The sequence below is a fragment of the Piliocolobus tephrosceles genome, chromosome 13 (genome assembly GCF_002776525.5).
Source record: "Piliocolobus tephrosceles isolate RC106 chromosome 13, ASM277652v3, whole genome shotgun sequence".
Lineage (NCBI taxonomy): Eukaryota > Metazoa > Chordata > Mammalia > Primates > Cercopithecidae > Piliocolobus > Piliocolobus tephrosceles.
Window position 1 is genome coordinate 44709823 of NC_045446.1, and position 17742 is coordinate 44727564.

At 45.0% G+C, this 17742-nt stretch overlaps 1 protein-coding gene and 1 non-coding gene across 2 annotated transcripts in view; one reads left to right on the forward strand and one right to left on the reverse strand.

Moving 5' to 3' along the window:
- NAV2 (neuron navigator 2) overlaps positions 1 to 17742 on the reverse strand; it is a 771558-nt gene that overhangs the window by 515383 nt on the left and 238433 nt on the right. The window lies entirely within an intron of this gene.
- On the forward strand, positions 12348 to 12482 carry LOC111525891. The gene has a single exon (XR_002726228.1). It is a non-coding gene; the product is annotated as a small nucleolar RNA SNORA1 (small nucleolar RNA).

Consider the following 17742-nt stretch of genomic DNA (forward strand, 5'->3'; position numbering starts at 1 on the left):
TTTCTTTCTTTCTTTCTTTCTTTCTTTCTTTCTTTCTTTCTTTTTTTGAGATTGAGTCTTGCTCTGTCACCCAGGCTGGAGTGCAGTGGCATGATCTTGACTCACTGCAACCTCTGCCTCCCAGGTTCAAGTGATTCTCCTGCCTCCACTTCTCAGGTAACTGGGACTACAGGTGCATGCCACCATGCCAGGGTAATTTTTTGTATGTTTAGTAGATATGGGGTTTCACTGTGTTAGCCAGGATTGTCTGGATCTCCTGACCTTGTGATCCACCTGCCTCGGCCTCCCAAAGTGTTGGGATTACAGACATGAGCCACTGTGCCTGGTCCTCTTTTGCTGTATTTTTAGTCTCTAGAAACATGCCTGGAACATAGTAGGTGTTTACAACTATGAATATCTCCCTCCCTCCATTTCTGTCCCCCTCTAATACAGCTCCATGCTGCAGCCAGAGGAATCTGCTTACAACACAAATTTTAAATTTTATAATGCTCCTCTGTCACTCAAGAACTGCCAGTGGACCCCCCTGCTGCCCACAAGGGAAAGCTACTATGTGACATGGAAGTCCTTTTGTGGTCTGGTTGTACGTAACCTCGGCCCTCTCTGTTGCCATCAGTTAACCCTCTGCCCCTGGAGCAGAAATATGTCATTGCTCCCTGAGTAATTATCCTTTGCTCATGCTGGTCCCTCAACTTGGAATTCCCTTCCTCCCTTTCTCTATATGTCAGACTCTCACTGTAGTGGGTTGAATGGTGGCCCCCTAAATGATATGTCCACTTGGAATCCATAAAAACGAACACGTTTGGAAAAAGGATCTTTGCAGGTGTAAAGTTAATGATCATGAGATGAGATTATCCTGGATTAGGGTGGCCCCTAAATCCAATAACAAATATCCTCAGAAGAGAAGAGAAGAGAAGGGGAGAAGACAGAGAGGAGGGGAGCAGGCGAAGACAGGCAGAGATTGGAATGATGCTGCCACAGCCACGAGACACCTGGAGCCACCAGAGCTGGAAGAGGCAAGGAAGGACTTTCCTCTAGAGTCTGCCAAGAAAGCATGGCTCTGCACACGCCTTGATTTTTTAGATTTCTGGCCTCCAGAACTGTGAGAGAATAAATTTCTCTTGTCTTAAGTCACCATGTTTGTGGTAACCTGTTATTAGCCCCAGGAAACTAATATACTCTCCCTTCAAGACTTGCAGAGAAGCGGCGGGGTGTGGTGGCTCATGCCTGTCATCCTAGCACTTTGGGAGGCTGAAGCAGGCAGATCACAAGGTCAGGAGCTTGAGACCAGCCTGGCCAACATAGTGAAACCCCATCTCTACCAAAAATACAAAAATTAACTGGGCATGGTGGCGCGCACCTGTAGTCCCAGCTACTCGGGAGGCTGAGGCAGGAAAATCTCTTGAACCCAGGAGGCAGAGGTTGTAGTGAGCTGAGTTCACGCCACTGCATTCCAGCTTAGGGAACAGAATGAGACTCCATCTCAAAAAAAAAAAAAAAGAAAAAAAAAAGAACTTGTAGAGATGCACTCATTTCCTCCCACCCCCACTGGGGGATCGTGCATCCTTTTCATACTTGACGTCCCTGATTTCCTGGCCAAAGCTGATTGGACTGGGGATGAACGCTCAGCCCAAGCTGGGCCAATCACAGGGATTGGATCCTGGGACAACAGGACCATGGGGCACTGATGGGGCAGGTCATCTAGGTTCACAGCTGGGCAGTGTAGGATTATGTGCAGAAAGGAAGCCGTGCAGAGAGGAGCAGGACAGACAGTGGAAGCTCTGATGATTCTCTAGTTCCTGGAGGAGAAGTTCCCGCTCTTTGTTTCTACAAGGTTCCCACTCCCACTTTTCCATGGCCTGGCTTGAGCAACTTTCTCTTCCTTGCAACCAAATCATCCCTAATCTAAAAACCAAGCTTTAGTGTCACTTCATCTTTGACCCCATCGCATGGAGAGAGAGGATCCTAGTCTCTGGGCACCTCAGCTCTGTGTCCCCACCAAGATTCACTGTCACTGATAGCAATGTTTGCATGCCAGTTTTCCCCCAAACTGAGCTCTTCAACCATGGATCAATCTTGTTCTGCCTGTTCCCATTTCCCCATTACCAGATGGGGTACCATGTCTGGGACCACAATGGATAAATAAATGAATAAAGGAAAAAATGCCACTCAGTTTTGCCCACAAGAAACTTATGGTCAGGGTAGGAAGCCCAGACTGACACATATACCCAAGAGCACCATCCAAGAAGGAAAAGTAGAGGGCTGCTCTGAGTCCAGGAGGGGAGGCCGGAGGGCTAGTGTGGAGGCAAGGAAAGGGGAAATTGTAGAAGTGGTAGTGTGGGAGATGATCACTGGACCAGGCACAAGGCATGGTGGAGCAGGGAGGATGTTCCAAGTAGGGTGTAGGGACGGTAGGGAGGAGGAAGCAGCAGCAATCGGGGCATGTGACAGAGATAGGGCCTGACTTTGAGCAGAAGTTTGCAGGCAGGAGCTCTGAAGGAAGGGATCACTGGGCCAGTCCTGGGGCTTTGGATAACTCATCTACCTAGCTGACACCCAGTCAGACACTGTGCCCAGTGCCAGGTGTGCGGAGATGACAGCAGAATTCAAAGACCAGGCTGAAGCTCTTGAGAGAACAAGACTGTATCTGCTGTTCCAAGGAGCAGAACTAGTAACACAAGCAAAGCTTCTGTGGAGCACTTTACAGTTTAGAAAGTGCTTTCTCATGTATTAATGATTACAAAATCACTTGGTATAGTAGAAAAAGTGATGCTGCCACAGAAAGCCTGAGTTAAGATCTTGCCTCTACCATTTGGTAGCTACAAAACCTTCAGCTAAGAACCTCCTTGAGCTTCAATTCCTTCATCTGTAGGACAACACCAGCTAGTGTTCATTGAATACCTAGTATATGCCTACTGTTATAATTGCTTTTACGTGTATTAACTTATTTGATCTTCAAAAACAATCCTACAAAGTAGCTACTATTGTTATCTCCATTTTGCAGGTATGGAAGTTGAGGCTCAAGAAAGCTAAGAAAACTGCCCAAGTCACACAACTACTCAGCAGAAGAGGTGAGATTTGAATCCAGTTATTCTTGCTCCAGAGTCCATGTTCTTAGCCACAATGCTGTACTGTAGATGATGACAGCAGCCCCTATTCAAAAGTTTTGGGGGATCAATAAGATTAATACACATGTAACTGGCTAGAGGTTATAGGTAAATATTGGCAACTGTTATAATTTTGTCCAGCGCACACAATGTTAGAGCAGTTGGTTGCTTTAGCAGATGCTGTTGACATCCTGTCATATTCCCTTGGTTTAGCCTGGAGGTCATCCACAGACAGTGGGCATGTCCCTCTGCCTAGGGACATCCTGTCTCTGAGAGATTCTTGTACATCAAACAGGGCAGGCCAGAAGTGCTGGGGTTCTCACATCCCAGGAGAAAACCACACCGAGTGAGGCAGATGAGTTGGTGCATAAACACCCCAGCTTCTTTGTTCCTCCATGGGACAATTCTGAGGTAGGTCCAACATAGTCCTTCAGAGGCCCCCTGTGGGACTGAGCCCAGCTGCCCATTACAGTAACCCACCCATTAGCACACCTTTTACTGACTTTCTTCTCGCTGTCTCACTCCCCACTCCTTCACAGTGCTTCCTGGAATTGCTTCCCAAATAAACTACTTGCACTGAAATCCTTACCTCAGAGTCTATGTTGGAGGATCCAAACTAAGACAGGGATGCAATTTAGTTTGGAGAGAGAGAAAAGGAAGGGATATACCCATTGAGGCTTGAGATTTTTCTGGGCAGATACTGCCAGAAGAGCATCAGCCCTTATAGTGAAGGGAAACGTTCCCAGTAACTAGAAAAATGGATCAGTCTCTCTCGTGCTGTTTCTCAAACAGAATAGTCCCTTCACCCGCATTTCACCTGACACTTCAAAAAGATTGGCCATCAAGAGATTCTGGCAAGAACGCTGATGCCTCTGGAGTAGATTACAAGAGCATTCCTTGAAACCCTAGGATGTGAGCATAAAATAAACACAAATAAGCTCTGCTTGTCTAAATAAACCGAGGTACAGTTTGATGAGGCAGTTTTCTTTTTCTCCCTACCCCTTCCACACTTCTCTCCTCAAAGGCCAGGCTTGTTTGCTTACTTATTTAATACCGAACCCTTTGTACCTTCAAAGAATGCCTTTGTGTCTGAGATGAAGTGGAGCATTTCTGCCTGCTGGACACAATTTTCCAAATGAACCTCCAAACACAGAGTAGCCCAGATTATTAACAATAAGACAACCTCGCAGTTTGGCCGAATGGATGAAACGAACAGGAGGTAAGCAGGAAAACATGAGAAAGGATGGATTTTCAGCAGGTTTTTCCAGCCAAGCCATTTGCAATTCCACTGCAAAGGATTCTCAGGGGGGAAAGAAACCAAAGAACATGGTGAGAAAAAAAGCAAACTACTGGCTCAGCAGTGCGACATCTTCCCTTGACAAGTTGGTCGTGAGGAAAGAGGGACAGGACACATTGAAAAGGACCAAGGCTGGCCAGTATGATGGCACAGAGGGCTTTGTCACCTCTAAATGTGGGTGGCCTGGGCCACAGTCCTAGGCTGGGCTCAGAAGTGCCCCTGCCATTTCATCCATCATGGAAACTGCACAAACACTAAGAACAGAGCATTTGGCCGGACCCAGACATTTCAAATGAAGAGAAGCTTTCAGAGAACACAGTTGGAACCAAAAATCAACACAAGAATCACCAAACACACACACACACACACACACACGGGCCATAAAAGAATGTATTATGCAGAGCCAACTAAAAAAAATCACAGGGGATATATGCATTGTGAAGTATCCCGTTCTCTAATGGGTCAAGTCCTTCCCATAAGAGGCTGGTCAGAAGCTTGGCAGTGGAGTCAAACTCCTTGGGAAGGAATCTCCCTAGCTCTGCCACATATGGACTGGGTGACCTCGGGCAAATTCCTTAATCTTTCTGTGTGCTTCCGTTTCCTCATCTGCAAAAGAGGGCCGATCATAATAATTATACTAACCTCAGAGCATTTTCTGTGAGGATTAAATGAATAAATACATATACCTCACCTAGAAGAGGGTCTGGCATGCCCAACACACGTTAGCTCTGATCACTACATAACTTCAGCAGACAATAACTCATCAGCATTACAATAGCTTCCCAGGTACAATAGGATAAAAGTTAAAAACACAAAGCAGCATAAAAGCAGGTCAGACTGAAAGAGAATTCCCTGAAGCTAGGAGACTATCTCACTTCAAACAAAGCTCAGTGACCATCTTACCTGTGTACAGTTTCCTCGGCTCACGGACGGCTGTTCGCTGTGGGTGCCACAGGTGCAGCGCAAGCTCTGAAGACCCCCTGACACCCCCAGGTTCTCTTTGACATGCTAGAAAGGTCTATTGGACTGCAGATCGGAAGTGCGGCTGAGGCTGGGGCACTGCCCTTGCGGAAGAGACGGCACACCCCCTCCCCTCTCCCCGCTCCTGAAAGCTGCTCTTCCATTTGGCTGTGCCTGTCACTGTCGGGGGCGGTGGCATCTGCCTCTGAGCTGGTCAGTGGCTGGGGCCTGGCCCCCAGGGCAGCGGAAGGGCATGCCATTGGCATGGTTCATAACTGGAGGCCAGCTCCCCTGTGGTCTCTCTGTGCAGAGAATGCTACGTCCCAGACCCACCTGCCCTTGAGAGCAGGGCCCCATCCCTGTCCTTAGCTCAAGACAGGGGCCCACGATTTTCTTTATAGAGGTGAGAAATGGCCACGGCCATTCCTCCACTCATCTCAGGCAAACACACGCACCCCAGTGAAACTTGCAGTTCTGTGCAGACATTCCTCATGCATCCCCAATCCTCCCCACCTCCTCCAGCTAAAATTGCCCACTTGTTTAGACTTCCGCAGCTCGGGAATGAAGCTGGAATTAAAACAGAGACAAAGGTCCACCATCAGTAATTATTTCTGAAGTAACAAGAAACTAATTGGGACTTACTGTTATTAAAAACCTATACAGCAGGCAGCAATTAAACTGCAGCTAACGAGAATTTCTGTACCAGGCTCTGCAGCCACCACATGGCTATTCTCCTCGTCCTGGGTGGAGGGGTCTCTTGTTGGAGGAAATAAATGGCTTCTTCATAGCCCTCCAAGAGATATTAGTCATATTGGAGATTTCTGCCCCAGGGAAGTCAGTGAGATGGGGCAGTGGGGCAAGACAAGGCACAAGTATGAGAAGCCCAGGAACACATGGAGGTTTCTAGATTGGCTGCTATTATCCTTTGGATGGTGACATCATGCCTCTGGGAAATGGCTGCGGGATACTGTCAAGTCAGTAGGAAAACAGCTGAATCGACTCTTTCATACATAGATTTATTGAGCACTTCTTACGTGTTAGGAGCTCCGGGAGATGCATTTATATACATTATTTCGTTTACTCTTCCTAACAGCCTGAGGAAGGAAGTACCACTAGGCACTGTTTTACAGATGAGGAAACTTGGCTCAGAGAGACAAAGTCACCTATGGAAACTCACCTGACGGCTGAGCAGAGTGAAGCCAGAGGTGGATCCAGAAGGAAGGAAACACTTGGAGTCACATTCTCGTACGCAACACAGCAAAGAGAGGCAGTCGCTGGAGTCAGTGGGGCCAGCTAGGTGTGGCCATCTTCTAACCTCCTGATGAGCTTGTTTAGCTACCAAAACATTCTGTGCCTCTGTTCCTGCATCTGTAGAGTGGGGATAGTTATACCTACCTACTGGGTTTGCTGTAAAGACGAACAGCCTGCAGGTGAAGCGTTTAGCCCAGGGCTTGGTGCATGGTAAAAACTCAGTAAAGGCCAGTTGTTATTCTAGGTGCTCTACAGACGCTCTCGGAAGTAGTGCTATCATTTGCTGAAACTCATTGTCTGAGGATGACAGAGGTTTTATAATAATGAAAGCTGTGGAAGTCTCAGCAAACAGTGTGTCTGCCTGTGTCCCTTGGGAAGGGGGCAGACAAACCCAGAGAGCTGGTTCTGCTCTGAGGCCACTGCCCTGGTGTCCGGGGCAGTGGGAGGCTGGCCAAGCTCCCAGACAGCCTGTCTCGGGCCTGGAGCACAGAGCCGTTGCCTCACCAGCTTGTAATGAACTGCGTCTCCATCCTGATTAGGGGAACAATCCTCACACAGAGAGACTCAGGGGAAGGAAATGACAATGTTGTGGGGACAGGGTATAACCTCACCTCCCAAGGAGGAGCTGGCTTCTGGGGAGCCAGTGAATTGAAGGTCATAGCCTAAGATGGTGTCCATCCCCAGGGAGGAGGCTGAGCAGATTCCACTGGGGTAAGTCTAGGATTTAAGAAACGTGCTAGGTCCAGCCAGGCCTCTGTATGCAAGCCTAGAAGATAGCAGCTCATAGGCTCTGGTTTGCCAAAAAGGGCACACAAGGAAACCAACCTTCCCTGGGCACCTACCCCATATCATTCTCCATGCCAGCCTTATGACATCAACATTGTCCTATAAAATAGAATTTTAGAGCACTGTCTTTTCCAAAACCATGGGTTGCAGCCCATTACTGGGTTATGAAAACAATTTAGTGGGTGACTAACACCATTTTTAAAATAACGTGATTTAAAAAAAAAAAAAAAAAAACAGAAAATTTCAGAGTGTATTGCACGTGGTACAGATGAGTATTGTTTTAGGAATCTTTAATTTATTTAGTGTATGTGTGTGTGTGTTTGGGAGCTGAATTGTGATGTAAAATATATTTTTTACTGAGAATTATGGTCAAAACTTCTCGAAAGAATGCAGGCTCCAGCCAGTCATGGTGGCTCATGCCTGTAATCCCAGCACTTTGGGAGACCAAGGCAGGGGGATTGCTTGAGTCCAGGTGTTTGAGACCAGCCTGGGCAACATAGTGAGACCCCATCACTAAAAAAAAATTTTTTTTTTTTTAAATTAGCCGTCATGCTGGTGTGTGTCTGTGGTCCCAGCTACTCGGGAGGCTCTGCGGTGGGAGAATCACTTAAACTCGGGTGGTTGAGTCTACGGTGAGTCATGATCGTGCCATTGCACTCCAGCCTGGGCAACAGAGTGAGATCCTATCTCAAAAAAAATAAAAAATAAAAAAAGAATGCAGGCTCTGAAATCAGACTGACTGGAGAACCTTGGTCAAGTTGTAAAACCCCTCTGTGTCTCAGTTTCTTCATCTATAAAATGGGGATAATAACAGAACATTTCATAGTGTTGTTACACGAAGTAAATGAGTTAATATTATAAAGTGCTTAAAGTGGTGTAGCAGACACCAGTAGCATTGATCAATTTCCCCTCAGCCAACGCCAAAGCCCCATACAGATAGTTCAGTTCCTTGTATGTGCCAATGCCTTCCTGAGTCTTTCTCCTGAGGATGCTTCCTCATCACGGTTATAGGCTTAGCCCAAGCACAGGGCAGGTCAAAGGTGTGGTGGAATGAATGCCCCAGGAGTGACCCTCCACGAATGAGGACTGGAAGATGGTGGATAAACACCACAGTGGAGATTCTGAGGTGCATTTCTCAGTCTCTAAGAGGGTGCCCAGTGGGACTGAGCCCCCACTGCCCACCAAAATGACTCCTCCCCATCTCACTTCCCTGCTCTCTCACATTGCTTCCTGGGATCCCCTCCCATATAAACTTGCACCTAAGTCCTTGTCTTGGTGTCTAATCCTAATTTTGATGAACTTCAGCAGATTCTGACACAAAGTAAGTGCTTGATAGATGTTAGTTATTATTAATCATGTTCATCTTGAGAGAGGATCTACGCAAGTGCTTTATGTGCAATATCTCATTTAATCCTCACACCAAGCCCATAAAGTAGAAACTGTGATTGTCCCTGTTTTTCAGATACGAAAACAGGCTTAGAAAAGTTAAGCACACTGCTCAGGTTTACATGGTTAGACAGGAAAGAGTTCCACTCTGAACCCATGAGTGTTACCAACACCCCTGTTCTCCTCCTCTCCTCTCTATTTAATCTATACAATCACTCTGCCAGCTAGCTGCTGTTGTCACTCCTGTTTTACAGATATGGAGATAGAAAGCCCAGAGAAACGACTTGCACTCAATTCCCACACTATTCACTACCATGCTGGGACCAACACCTGGTATCCTGACTCCTGTTCCTGTGCTTTCCATGACAGTAGCAGCAGCCTGCTTCCATGTGCCCTGGAAAGAGAAGGCACGCGAGAAATCCCTTCTAAAAAAAAAAAAAAAAAAAAAAAAAAAAAGGCCCTGAAGTAGAAACCAGCCAGCTACCATCAAACCTTGCAGCACAGGAGAAAGGTAGGATGCAGTTGAAAAGAGACACAATTTTCACAGGCTTAGTGAAACTTACAGAAACTTAAATGAAACAGACAGATAGCAATCTGTTCTAGTGCTTGTGCCTCAACTCCTCAACCTGTTAAATGGGCTGATGGCCTGGTATAAAGTCCCTCTACTCATTGCTGGCCTTCACTTTCAGCTCCTCTTCCTTATCTCCAACAGCCTCACCGTTCCACCAAGGTACCTCGAGGTGCTATACCTTTGGTCTGAGCTCCATCTGCATGAAACTCACTGTGATGTGTCCCTGGAAACCTGCTGTGTGCCACACACAGTGCTAACCTCTCAGTGCCCCAACTTCCTCATCTATTAAATTGGGATAATCCTAGTATCTTCTTCATGAGTTGTTATGAGGATTAATTGAACTAATTGTACAAATCCCATAGCTGGCAAAGGACCCATATCTAGCATATATAAAGAACACTCAGAACTCCACATTAAAAAACAAACAATCCAGCCAGAAGATGGGTAAATGACATGTAGAGACATTTTACTGAAAAGAATATACAGATGGCCAATAAGCAGTGAAAAGATGTTCAACATCACTAGCTATTAGGGAGATGAAAAGTCAGACCATGATAAGATGTCACTGCATACCTTTTAGAACAGATAAAATTAAAATAGTGGCAACACCAAATTCCAGCAAAGATGTAGAGACACTGAATCACTCATACATTGCTGGTGGGAATGTAAAATGGTACAGCCACTCTCGGAAACAGTTCGACTTCCTTCTTAAAACACTAAACATATACTAACCATGTAACTCAACAGTGGCACCCCCAAGCATTTATCCTGGTGAGATGAAGACTTATATTCAAATAAAAATCTATACACAAATATTTATAGCTGCTTTATATGTCAAAGCCAAAAACTGGAAACAACCCAGATACTTTTCCTGGTTAAACCATGGTCTGTCAGTCATGTATCAGTGGTATATCAGTGTATATCAGTGGTATATTGGTGGCATATCCACGGAACAGAACTCACCAGGGACAGAGGAATGAACTATAGACAGACAACCTGAATGGATCTCAAAGCCAATCTTAAAAAGTCACATACTTTACCATTCCACTTAGATAACATTGTTGAAATGACAACATTTTGCAGAGAGAAAACATATTAATAGTTGGTTGTCAGGGGCTGGGGGTGGCGGAAAGGAGAGGGGTGGATATGACTCTGAAGGGGCTGAACAAGGGAGATCTTTGTGGAGATGGGAGAGTTCTGTATCTTGATTTTGGTGGTGATTGTGTAAGATTCTCACAAATTTACACAAGTGAGAAAAGGACACAGAACAATACTCACACAGTCAGTTGCCTGGTTCTGAAACTGTACTATAGTTATGTAACGTGTAAACATTGGAGAAAACCAGGTGAAAGGGATCTCTCAGTTCTATCTTTACGTGGGATCGCTCAGTACCATGTTCGCAACTTCCTGCAAATCTATCATTATTTCAAAATTTTAAAAAATGTTTCAAATGACCTACTTGTAAAGAGCAGAGCAGTGGCTAAATGAGCACTTAGTCAATATCAGCTCTCATTACTATTATTTTATTTTCATTATTACTTCATACAAGTCATCTTAGTTAATGCCCACAATAAACTTGTTATCACAAGTTTTTAAAAAAATGCCTATTTTACAGGTGGAAATAGTGAAACTCAGACATATTAGATAGTCTAAGTTTGTATACCCAGAAAGATCTAGGAATTAAAAAGGCCAAGTTCATGGACTTCCCCCAAACATTCAAGTATGAAGACCAGTAAGATAAAAATCTTTGCCCACATCAAGCTTTATAACATAGTGGGAGCAATGACAAAAACATAATTCATATTCAAGTGGAATGTCACATACTGTGTAAGTTCTATGGAAGGACAGGAAATGGAGGAATAAAAAATTCTGAGGTGATCTAGGGAGGCTTCCTAGAGGAGGTGGCATTTGGAATTGTTTTGAGGATTGAGTAGGAGCTTAGTAGGTGTGAGAGAAGGCAGTGATGCAGGAAAGGGTATTCCAGGCAAAGAGAACCTGATCATTAAGCAGCGGGAGTGCTTAGAGAACAGTGACAAGGCCAAGGTAGCTGAAGCAGCTGGCATGTGACCAGAGGAAGATGCAGATGAACGACAAGCAGAAGATAGTCAATGAAGATGGCACTGAATGAGCAACAAATCAATATTGAATCAATCAAAGGGATGAATATGGGCACCTCTATGTGGCCTACTTCAAGCTAGATTCAATGACGATCCAAACATATGTGGATGCTGGCCATGCAGATGCTATTCTGGGAGGGAAGATCAATAAGTGTGATAGGGGTCAGGACTTAACTGTGGATTGGGCTTGTTTCCTCAGCTTTCGCTCATTGTGGCCTCCATAGCCTGCCTTGGAAGCTGAATGGCCAATGTCTAAAGCGCATGTGCAATTCTAACAGTGTACACAACAAGCAGCCAGCCTTCTGTATATGCTGAAAAGCCAGGCAGAACTCTGCAGTGGGTCTTGGGGTCCCAGGAAGCAAAGAGATCTTCCATTTCAGGACCTCCAGATGAAGTTTCTCAGGGTCCTCCCAAGACTCAGCCCTAGTAGATCCTGAAGGCAAACCCCTACTTTTTGTGGGTTATAGGGTCCTACAGTGGTTGTTCTGGACGTTGGAATTTTATCTTTCAAGTCCTGATCCCTATCACACTTACACTAATTTATCTTTCCCCCTAGACAATAACATCCGCATGGTCAGGATCTACATCTGTTTGGGTCATCATTGAATCCAGCTTGAAGCAGGCCACATAGGGGTGCCCATACTCAGTTCCCTTTGATAGATCCAATAATGATTTTTTGGTCATCTGCTATTCTCAGATTAGAGGTGAGGAAATAAGACAGTTCCTAAGTAGAGAAGAGACACCCATGGCACACTGCACACAGGGCAACGACAGCGCCTGACCATCTTGAGAAAAAAGAATGAGAAACTATCCTGAACTGTGATGAAAGAAGGCAGTCACATCTGCATAGCTTATCCTAACAACTGTGAAGGTGATGCCCCATTCTCAAGGAGAATAGGCACTGTTGATCATGCCATCCCGAGATTGTTAATGCGGCTACATTGAGAAACAAGTTATGTTTCCATCACAGCAAACACATCACACTGGTGACAATGAGACCTGTAACATTTCTGCTAAAGTCATGAGTGAAAATGGGATGCAACACAACTTCAACATTAGAAAAATATTAAAGAATAATACATTTGTGCTCATTAGCCAAAATAGCAATATGCTTTCCACAATTCAACTGCTAGGGCCCTAAAGTGAATTATTTGAAGAACCAGACCCTAAAGATTCTGGGTAGGAAGTTTTTAAAGTATTTCATCAGTATGTCTGTATTCAAGTGGAGATAAAACAAGCCCAACTAAGATGGACAGAATGACTGTGGATTAAGCATGAATCTCTAGAAAGGCCTATCTTGAAGATAAATCTTGACTCAAGATTTGGAAGAACTAAGGTGACCCTGATGGACAGTGGAATGAATCACATGTAAAATTCCTTAAATAAAAATGTATTGACTTAAAGTAAAAACCATAATGGTGGTATTTGGTTGTTTGTGGGTTTTTGCAGTCAGGATTGTTGCTCAAATACCTTCCTCACCTCTCCATATCCGCCTTGGTTTGCCTTTATCACACTGTCCCCCAGGGCCTGGTTCAGTTGATGCTTTTGGAAAATGGATTTTGAGCTATCAAAGAAAGCTCTTCCAGATGTAAACTCAAGCGTCTGAAGCAAGAATTGGATTAAAAGGAGCAACTGAAAAGGACCTCAGAGATCCTCTGGGATAATTGCTTTCAGTCTGGGTTTCCTGGAGCTTAAAGATTCTGCAGAGGTGCCTGGGGTGCGAGGAGCTGGGAGGCAGACCTGGGTAAGGGGGATGCTAAAGTGGCAAGGCTCAGGCTCTCCACCTTCCAACCAGAAGAGCTCAATGTGACCTTTTTCACCCACTGAAGTTCCAAATACGTTAGGAGAAAGGTTCTAAGGTTTAAGGTTTAAAACCCACTAAGCTAGTCCAACACCATCATCATATTATAATTTTAAAAATAGCTGATTTTGAGTGTTTAGTGTGTGCCAGGCACCGCTATAAATGCTTCACATGCATTACCTCATCTAACACTCGCAGCAACTCTAAAAGGTAGGTACTATTATTATCTCAGTTTTACAGAGGAGAAAACGTCGGCACAGTGGTTAAGTACTTCTTTGACCAATGCTTGCAGATCACAAGTGAGGAAGCCTAGCTTGGGACCCACACACCTGGTTCCTGAGCCTGCACAATTCACCACTGCGTGAGACTGAGACTGACGAAATTGAGGCACAGAGAGAGGCAGGAACTTGCCCCAGGCCCTACGGTGAGCTCAGGGCTGAGCCTAGGCTGGAATCCCGCCTCCTGAGCCCTCTCGCATGCTTCTTCCTCCTGACATTCCCCTTCCCTCTCTCCTTCTCTACCCTACAGTGTGCCTTCTCGAACCAACTTACAGGTGGTTTTAAATAGACCATCCCTTGGTTATCAAGCATCTGTGCTCCCACACTGGGAGCAGCTGAAGGAGATGGAGCTGTGATGGCTGATCGGCTTCTGGGCCCCCGTTCTGAAAGCTGCTGTGGCTGTCTCTTGGCCGGAGCCTCACTTCCCAATGGCTGCTCTAGATACGTAGAGGCCCTTTGCCATTTGCACGCTGTCTGTCTGTCTGTCTATCCAGGCTCACCTACACATGCTCTTGCTATTGTGGATATGGATATGCCCTGTTCCTTTGACCATGCCATTCCCACTGCTGGGAATCCCTTTCCTGTTTTGTCAGCCTGGCATACTCCTCCTCAAATGTCCTTTTTCCAGGGCCCTGACCTTCCTGACCTCCCTTCCAAGACAGAATCAACCACACCTTCCCCAGCTCTCCCCACATCACAGCACAGATCACTCTGTATTGTAACCACTGATTGAATTTATTTCTTTGATTAAAAATCATGTAGGTGGTCCCATTTTTCCTTTGGTAAAATCAGGATAGCTCCTACAATCTGCCTCTGCTTAAGGTGGGAGATTTTTTTTGTTTGGTTGGTAGGTTGTTTTTTTGTTTGCTTTTTTGTCTTCCTAAAATTCTGTCATTAAACTGATAAACTGTTTTGTAACCAATATCATCTTAGGATCCAAGAAATAGAGGACTTCTCTGTCTCTTTCTAGACTGTGAGCTCACCTGGGTTGAGGGCCATGATTCAATGTCTCTGGACCCCCAGCAGCCAGCACAGAGGAGGCACAGAGGAAGCACCAGGTATGGTGAGTCATGGTGCTCTGGGACTGGACGGTGCCCTCTGTGCCCAGATCTCTATGGGAGGCATCCCAGAGGCCTAGGAGAGTCCCAGCCATCTACCTATTGCCCATTGGGTTCATGAAACTATCTTATGATATATGGAAAGAAACGTGGGCAAGGACAGCAGGCTTCTTTTTCCCCCTCTAACCTGGCACAAATGAGGCTGACCAAGCCCAGCAAGATTCCAAACCACATCACATCCCATGCTCTGGCTCCTTTCTTTTTTCTTAGAGGTAGCTACAATCGTTGGCTAGTTCCTAGCAGTTAGCTCTCTTAAATTCTCTATTTGTAAGAGAATTTTCCAGCAGAACTTCCACCATTTTCTATCCTTTTTCATTCTGCCTCCAATGACCTCCTAGGCCCTCCAACCTATGTCTCCAATGGTAGTTGTGTACCACTTCTTCTCTTTGAACCTCAGCCGTATACATATGAGGATCTTAGACTTGATAGTGTCTAGCAGGTTACACAGGACTTTGCTTATCATTTTCCTTTTCTCTGTCTATGGCAGACATTACTAATCAATCACAGCATGCTTGCCTTCAGAATTCATCTCCAGGAAGCCACTGCCAAGTGGGTTTGCTCATGAACTGGGTCATTTTTGCAGCTCTGGGCCTAGATGCCCTCTAAGGGAACCTCTAATCAGAGATCCTTGGGCAAAACACCCATATACCAGATTGTTTGGGATACTCCCAAATTTATATAATTTTAAATTTCTCTTTAATAAAAGCAATTTGTAAAATGGATGAGAAATTCAGGATTTTGTGGGAGCAGGAGGAGGAACATTTGACTAACCACTGGACTCTGGGCCCAACAGATGTACCTTTGAAATGGCCTGAAATAGTTGACCAGGAATTTGGCCTTTCTGTCAGGTGACCCAAGTCAGGGAAGAAAGGAATAGAACTGGTGGGATATTCATTCATTCATTTCTTTCACATACATTTACTGAGCACCAATTATATGCCAGACACTGATCTAAGGGCAGGAGATTTGCAGATGAAGATAGTGACAGCCCTCATGTTTGACCAGGTACTAGACCTAATGGCACTCTATTTGCATATCACATTTAATTTTTTATGGCCTCAATTTTGGCACATTTCCCTTACTGGAGCTAATTGGCCTCCATAATCTATACTCTCTCTTGCTTAGTACAGTGGAACCTTAAGATGGAACGAGCCTGGATTCCTGAATCATTGGGTGGAGAAGAGCTATCCACTGACCAGAAATGTTAGCCTTGGACTAAAATGTGAATGAGAACTAAATTTCTATTGTGTTTGTGCCTTTATACATTGTGGTACCTTCTTGTTATGGAAGCTTGTGTTATCCTAATTAACACATTTTCTGTGTGCAGTCAGTGTCACTGGAAATGTCTTTGTAGCTCCGTTGCTTACTTTCGGAAGACTTCTTGGAATTGGGTACCCAAAGGAAGTGTTCATCAGCCATGAATCCACCCTTGAAGTCAGGTGCTTTCAACCCAGACTGTAAGAGTTTCTATGAGGACTAAAAAGCCCTGATAAAATGAACTTTCAGTCTTTTAAAGAAAAATGTGATGCTTCCCAGAGAAATTCCCAAGCACCATGTTCTTTTCCTGGGAAATCAATCTGGGTACAGGACAATCTTTTAGGCAGCCAGAAGCCCTTCGTCTGGGTTTCAGTGACAACTGGCTGTGGCTCTCTGAGGGTGCAGGCACAGTAACAACCACCTGGCAAAGGGAAATTAGCAAGTCCTGGAAGCCCCACCCCCCGGTCAGGTCAACAGCACGAGTCAGAGTGCCACAGAAATAAATATATTTCATTCATAGAGCTTTCCGTTTAAGAGCTTTCAAAGTCATAAAGTCTGCATAAGGCCAAAAGATACAATTGTCCAATTAGAGGTTTTATCTAGGAAAACACATATTTTCAAAGACATTGTTTGGTCCCCATGCCAGGATCATAGCTGGGCTGGTTTAATGTGCTGGGCCTCTGGGTTTTATAGTAGTTTCCACTTAAGTGAGACAGGATAGAGAGGAGCCTTCTCAGAGACTGCTGTCTCCAAGGTAGGGTCCAAGAGGGGTCTAGAGATGCTCAACGCCAATCATTTCCATAAGAATTCCAGAAAAGCTAGAATCTACCTAGACCAGGTCATGTAGGAGGGGAATAACAACTAACATTTATTGGGTGCTTACTATTTACACTTACTGAGTTCCAGGTTCTGTTCTAAATGCCTAACACATATCATTGCATTTACTCTTTATTCTTGCCTTACAACAAAGTGTGTGTTTCCTTCCCATCTTCCAGAAGAGAAAAGCAAGGCTTGGAAAGGTAAATCAACATACTCAAGGTGATCTGGCTCAGTGAGTACTAGGATCAAGATTTGAACTTAGGTCTAGTGATTCTAAAATACTTCAACCTCTATACTCAGTTGCCAGCCATGACTGTCAGGGCCCTTTCTCCCTCTCTGTCCAGCTGCTTGAGCTGTGTTAGGAAAGGCAGATAGAGGAAGACCAAGGAAGGCCTTGTCATTAGCAGTGGGAACCACTGAAGGGAACCAGGCCTGGGAGAGAATCTCTAATATTTGCCAGGAACCGTGTTAAGCATTTACTTAAATTATCATGCTGAATTCTCATAATAGTCCTGCAAAATAAGTCTTATCATATCCATTTGACAATTGAGACAACTGAGGCTCAGAGAGGTTAAAAACTTTCCCAAGGCCACACAGCTCAGAAGTGATGGAGAGTCTGCCTGAATAGATTTCTTGCTCAGAAACATTAAGTCAGGCACTGAGCTTACCCACCTACATACTCATCATATAGCTTTTATTCTTGGGAGGGATTTCTTTTTTGTCAAATTCTGGCTCTACCTGTACACATTCCACTGATCACTTCCCTGATAGTCCTGGATGTGGAAACTTACACACATACACATTGACATTTAGGCCACTTACTAGCTGAGTAATCTTGGGTGTGTGAATGTGTCCCTAAACCTCTCAGAGGGGTTTCTGCTCTCCTGGGACTCACCACTTAGACCAAAGGTGGCAAACCTTTCCTGTCGAGAGCCAGAGGGTAGATATTTTAGGCTTTATTTAGGGCCATCCGCTCTACATGGCAACTACTCAACCC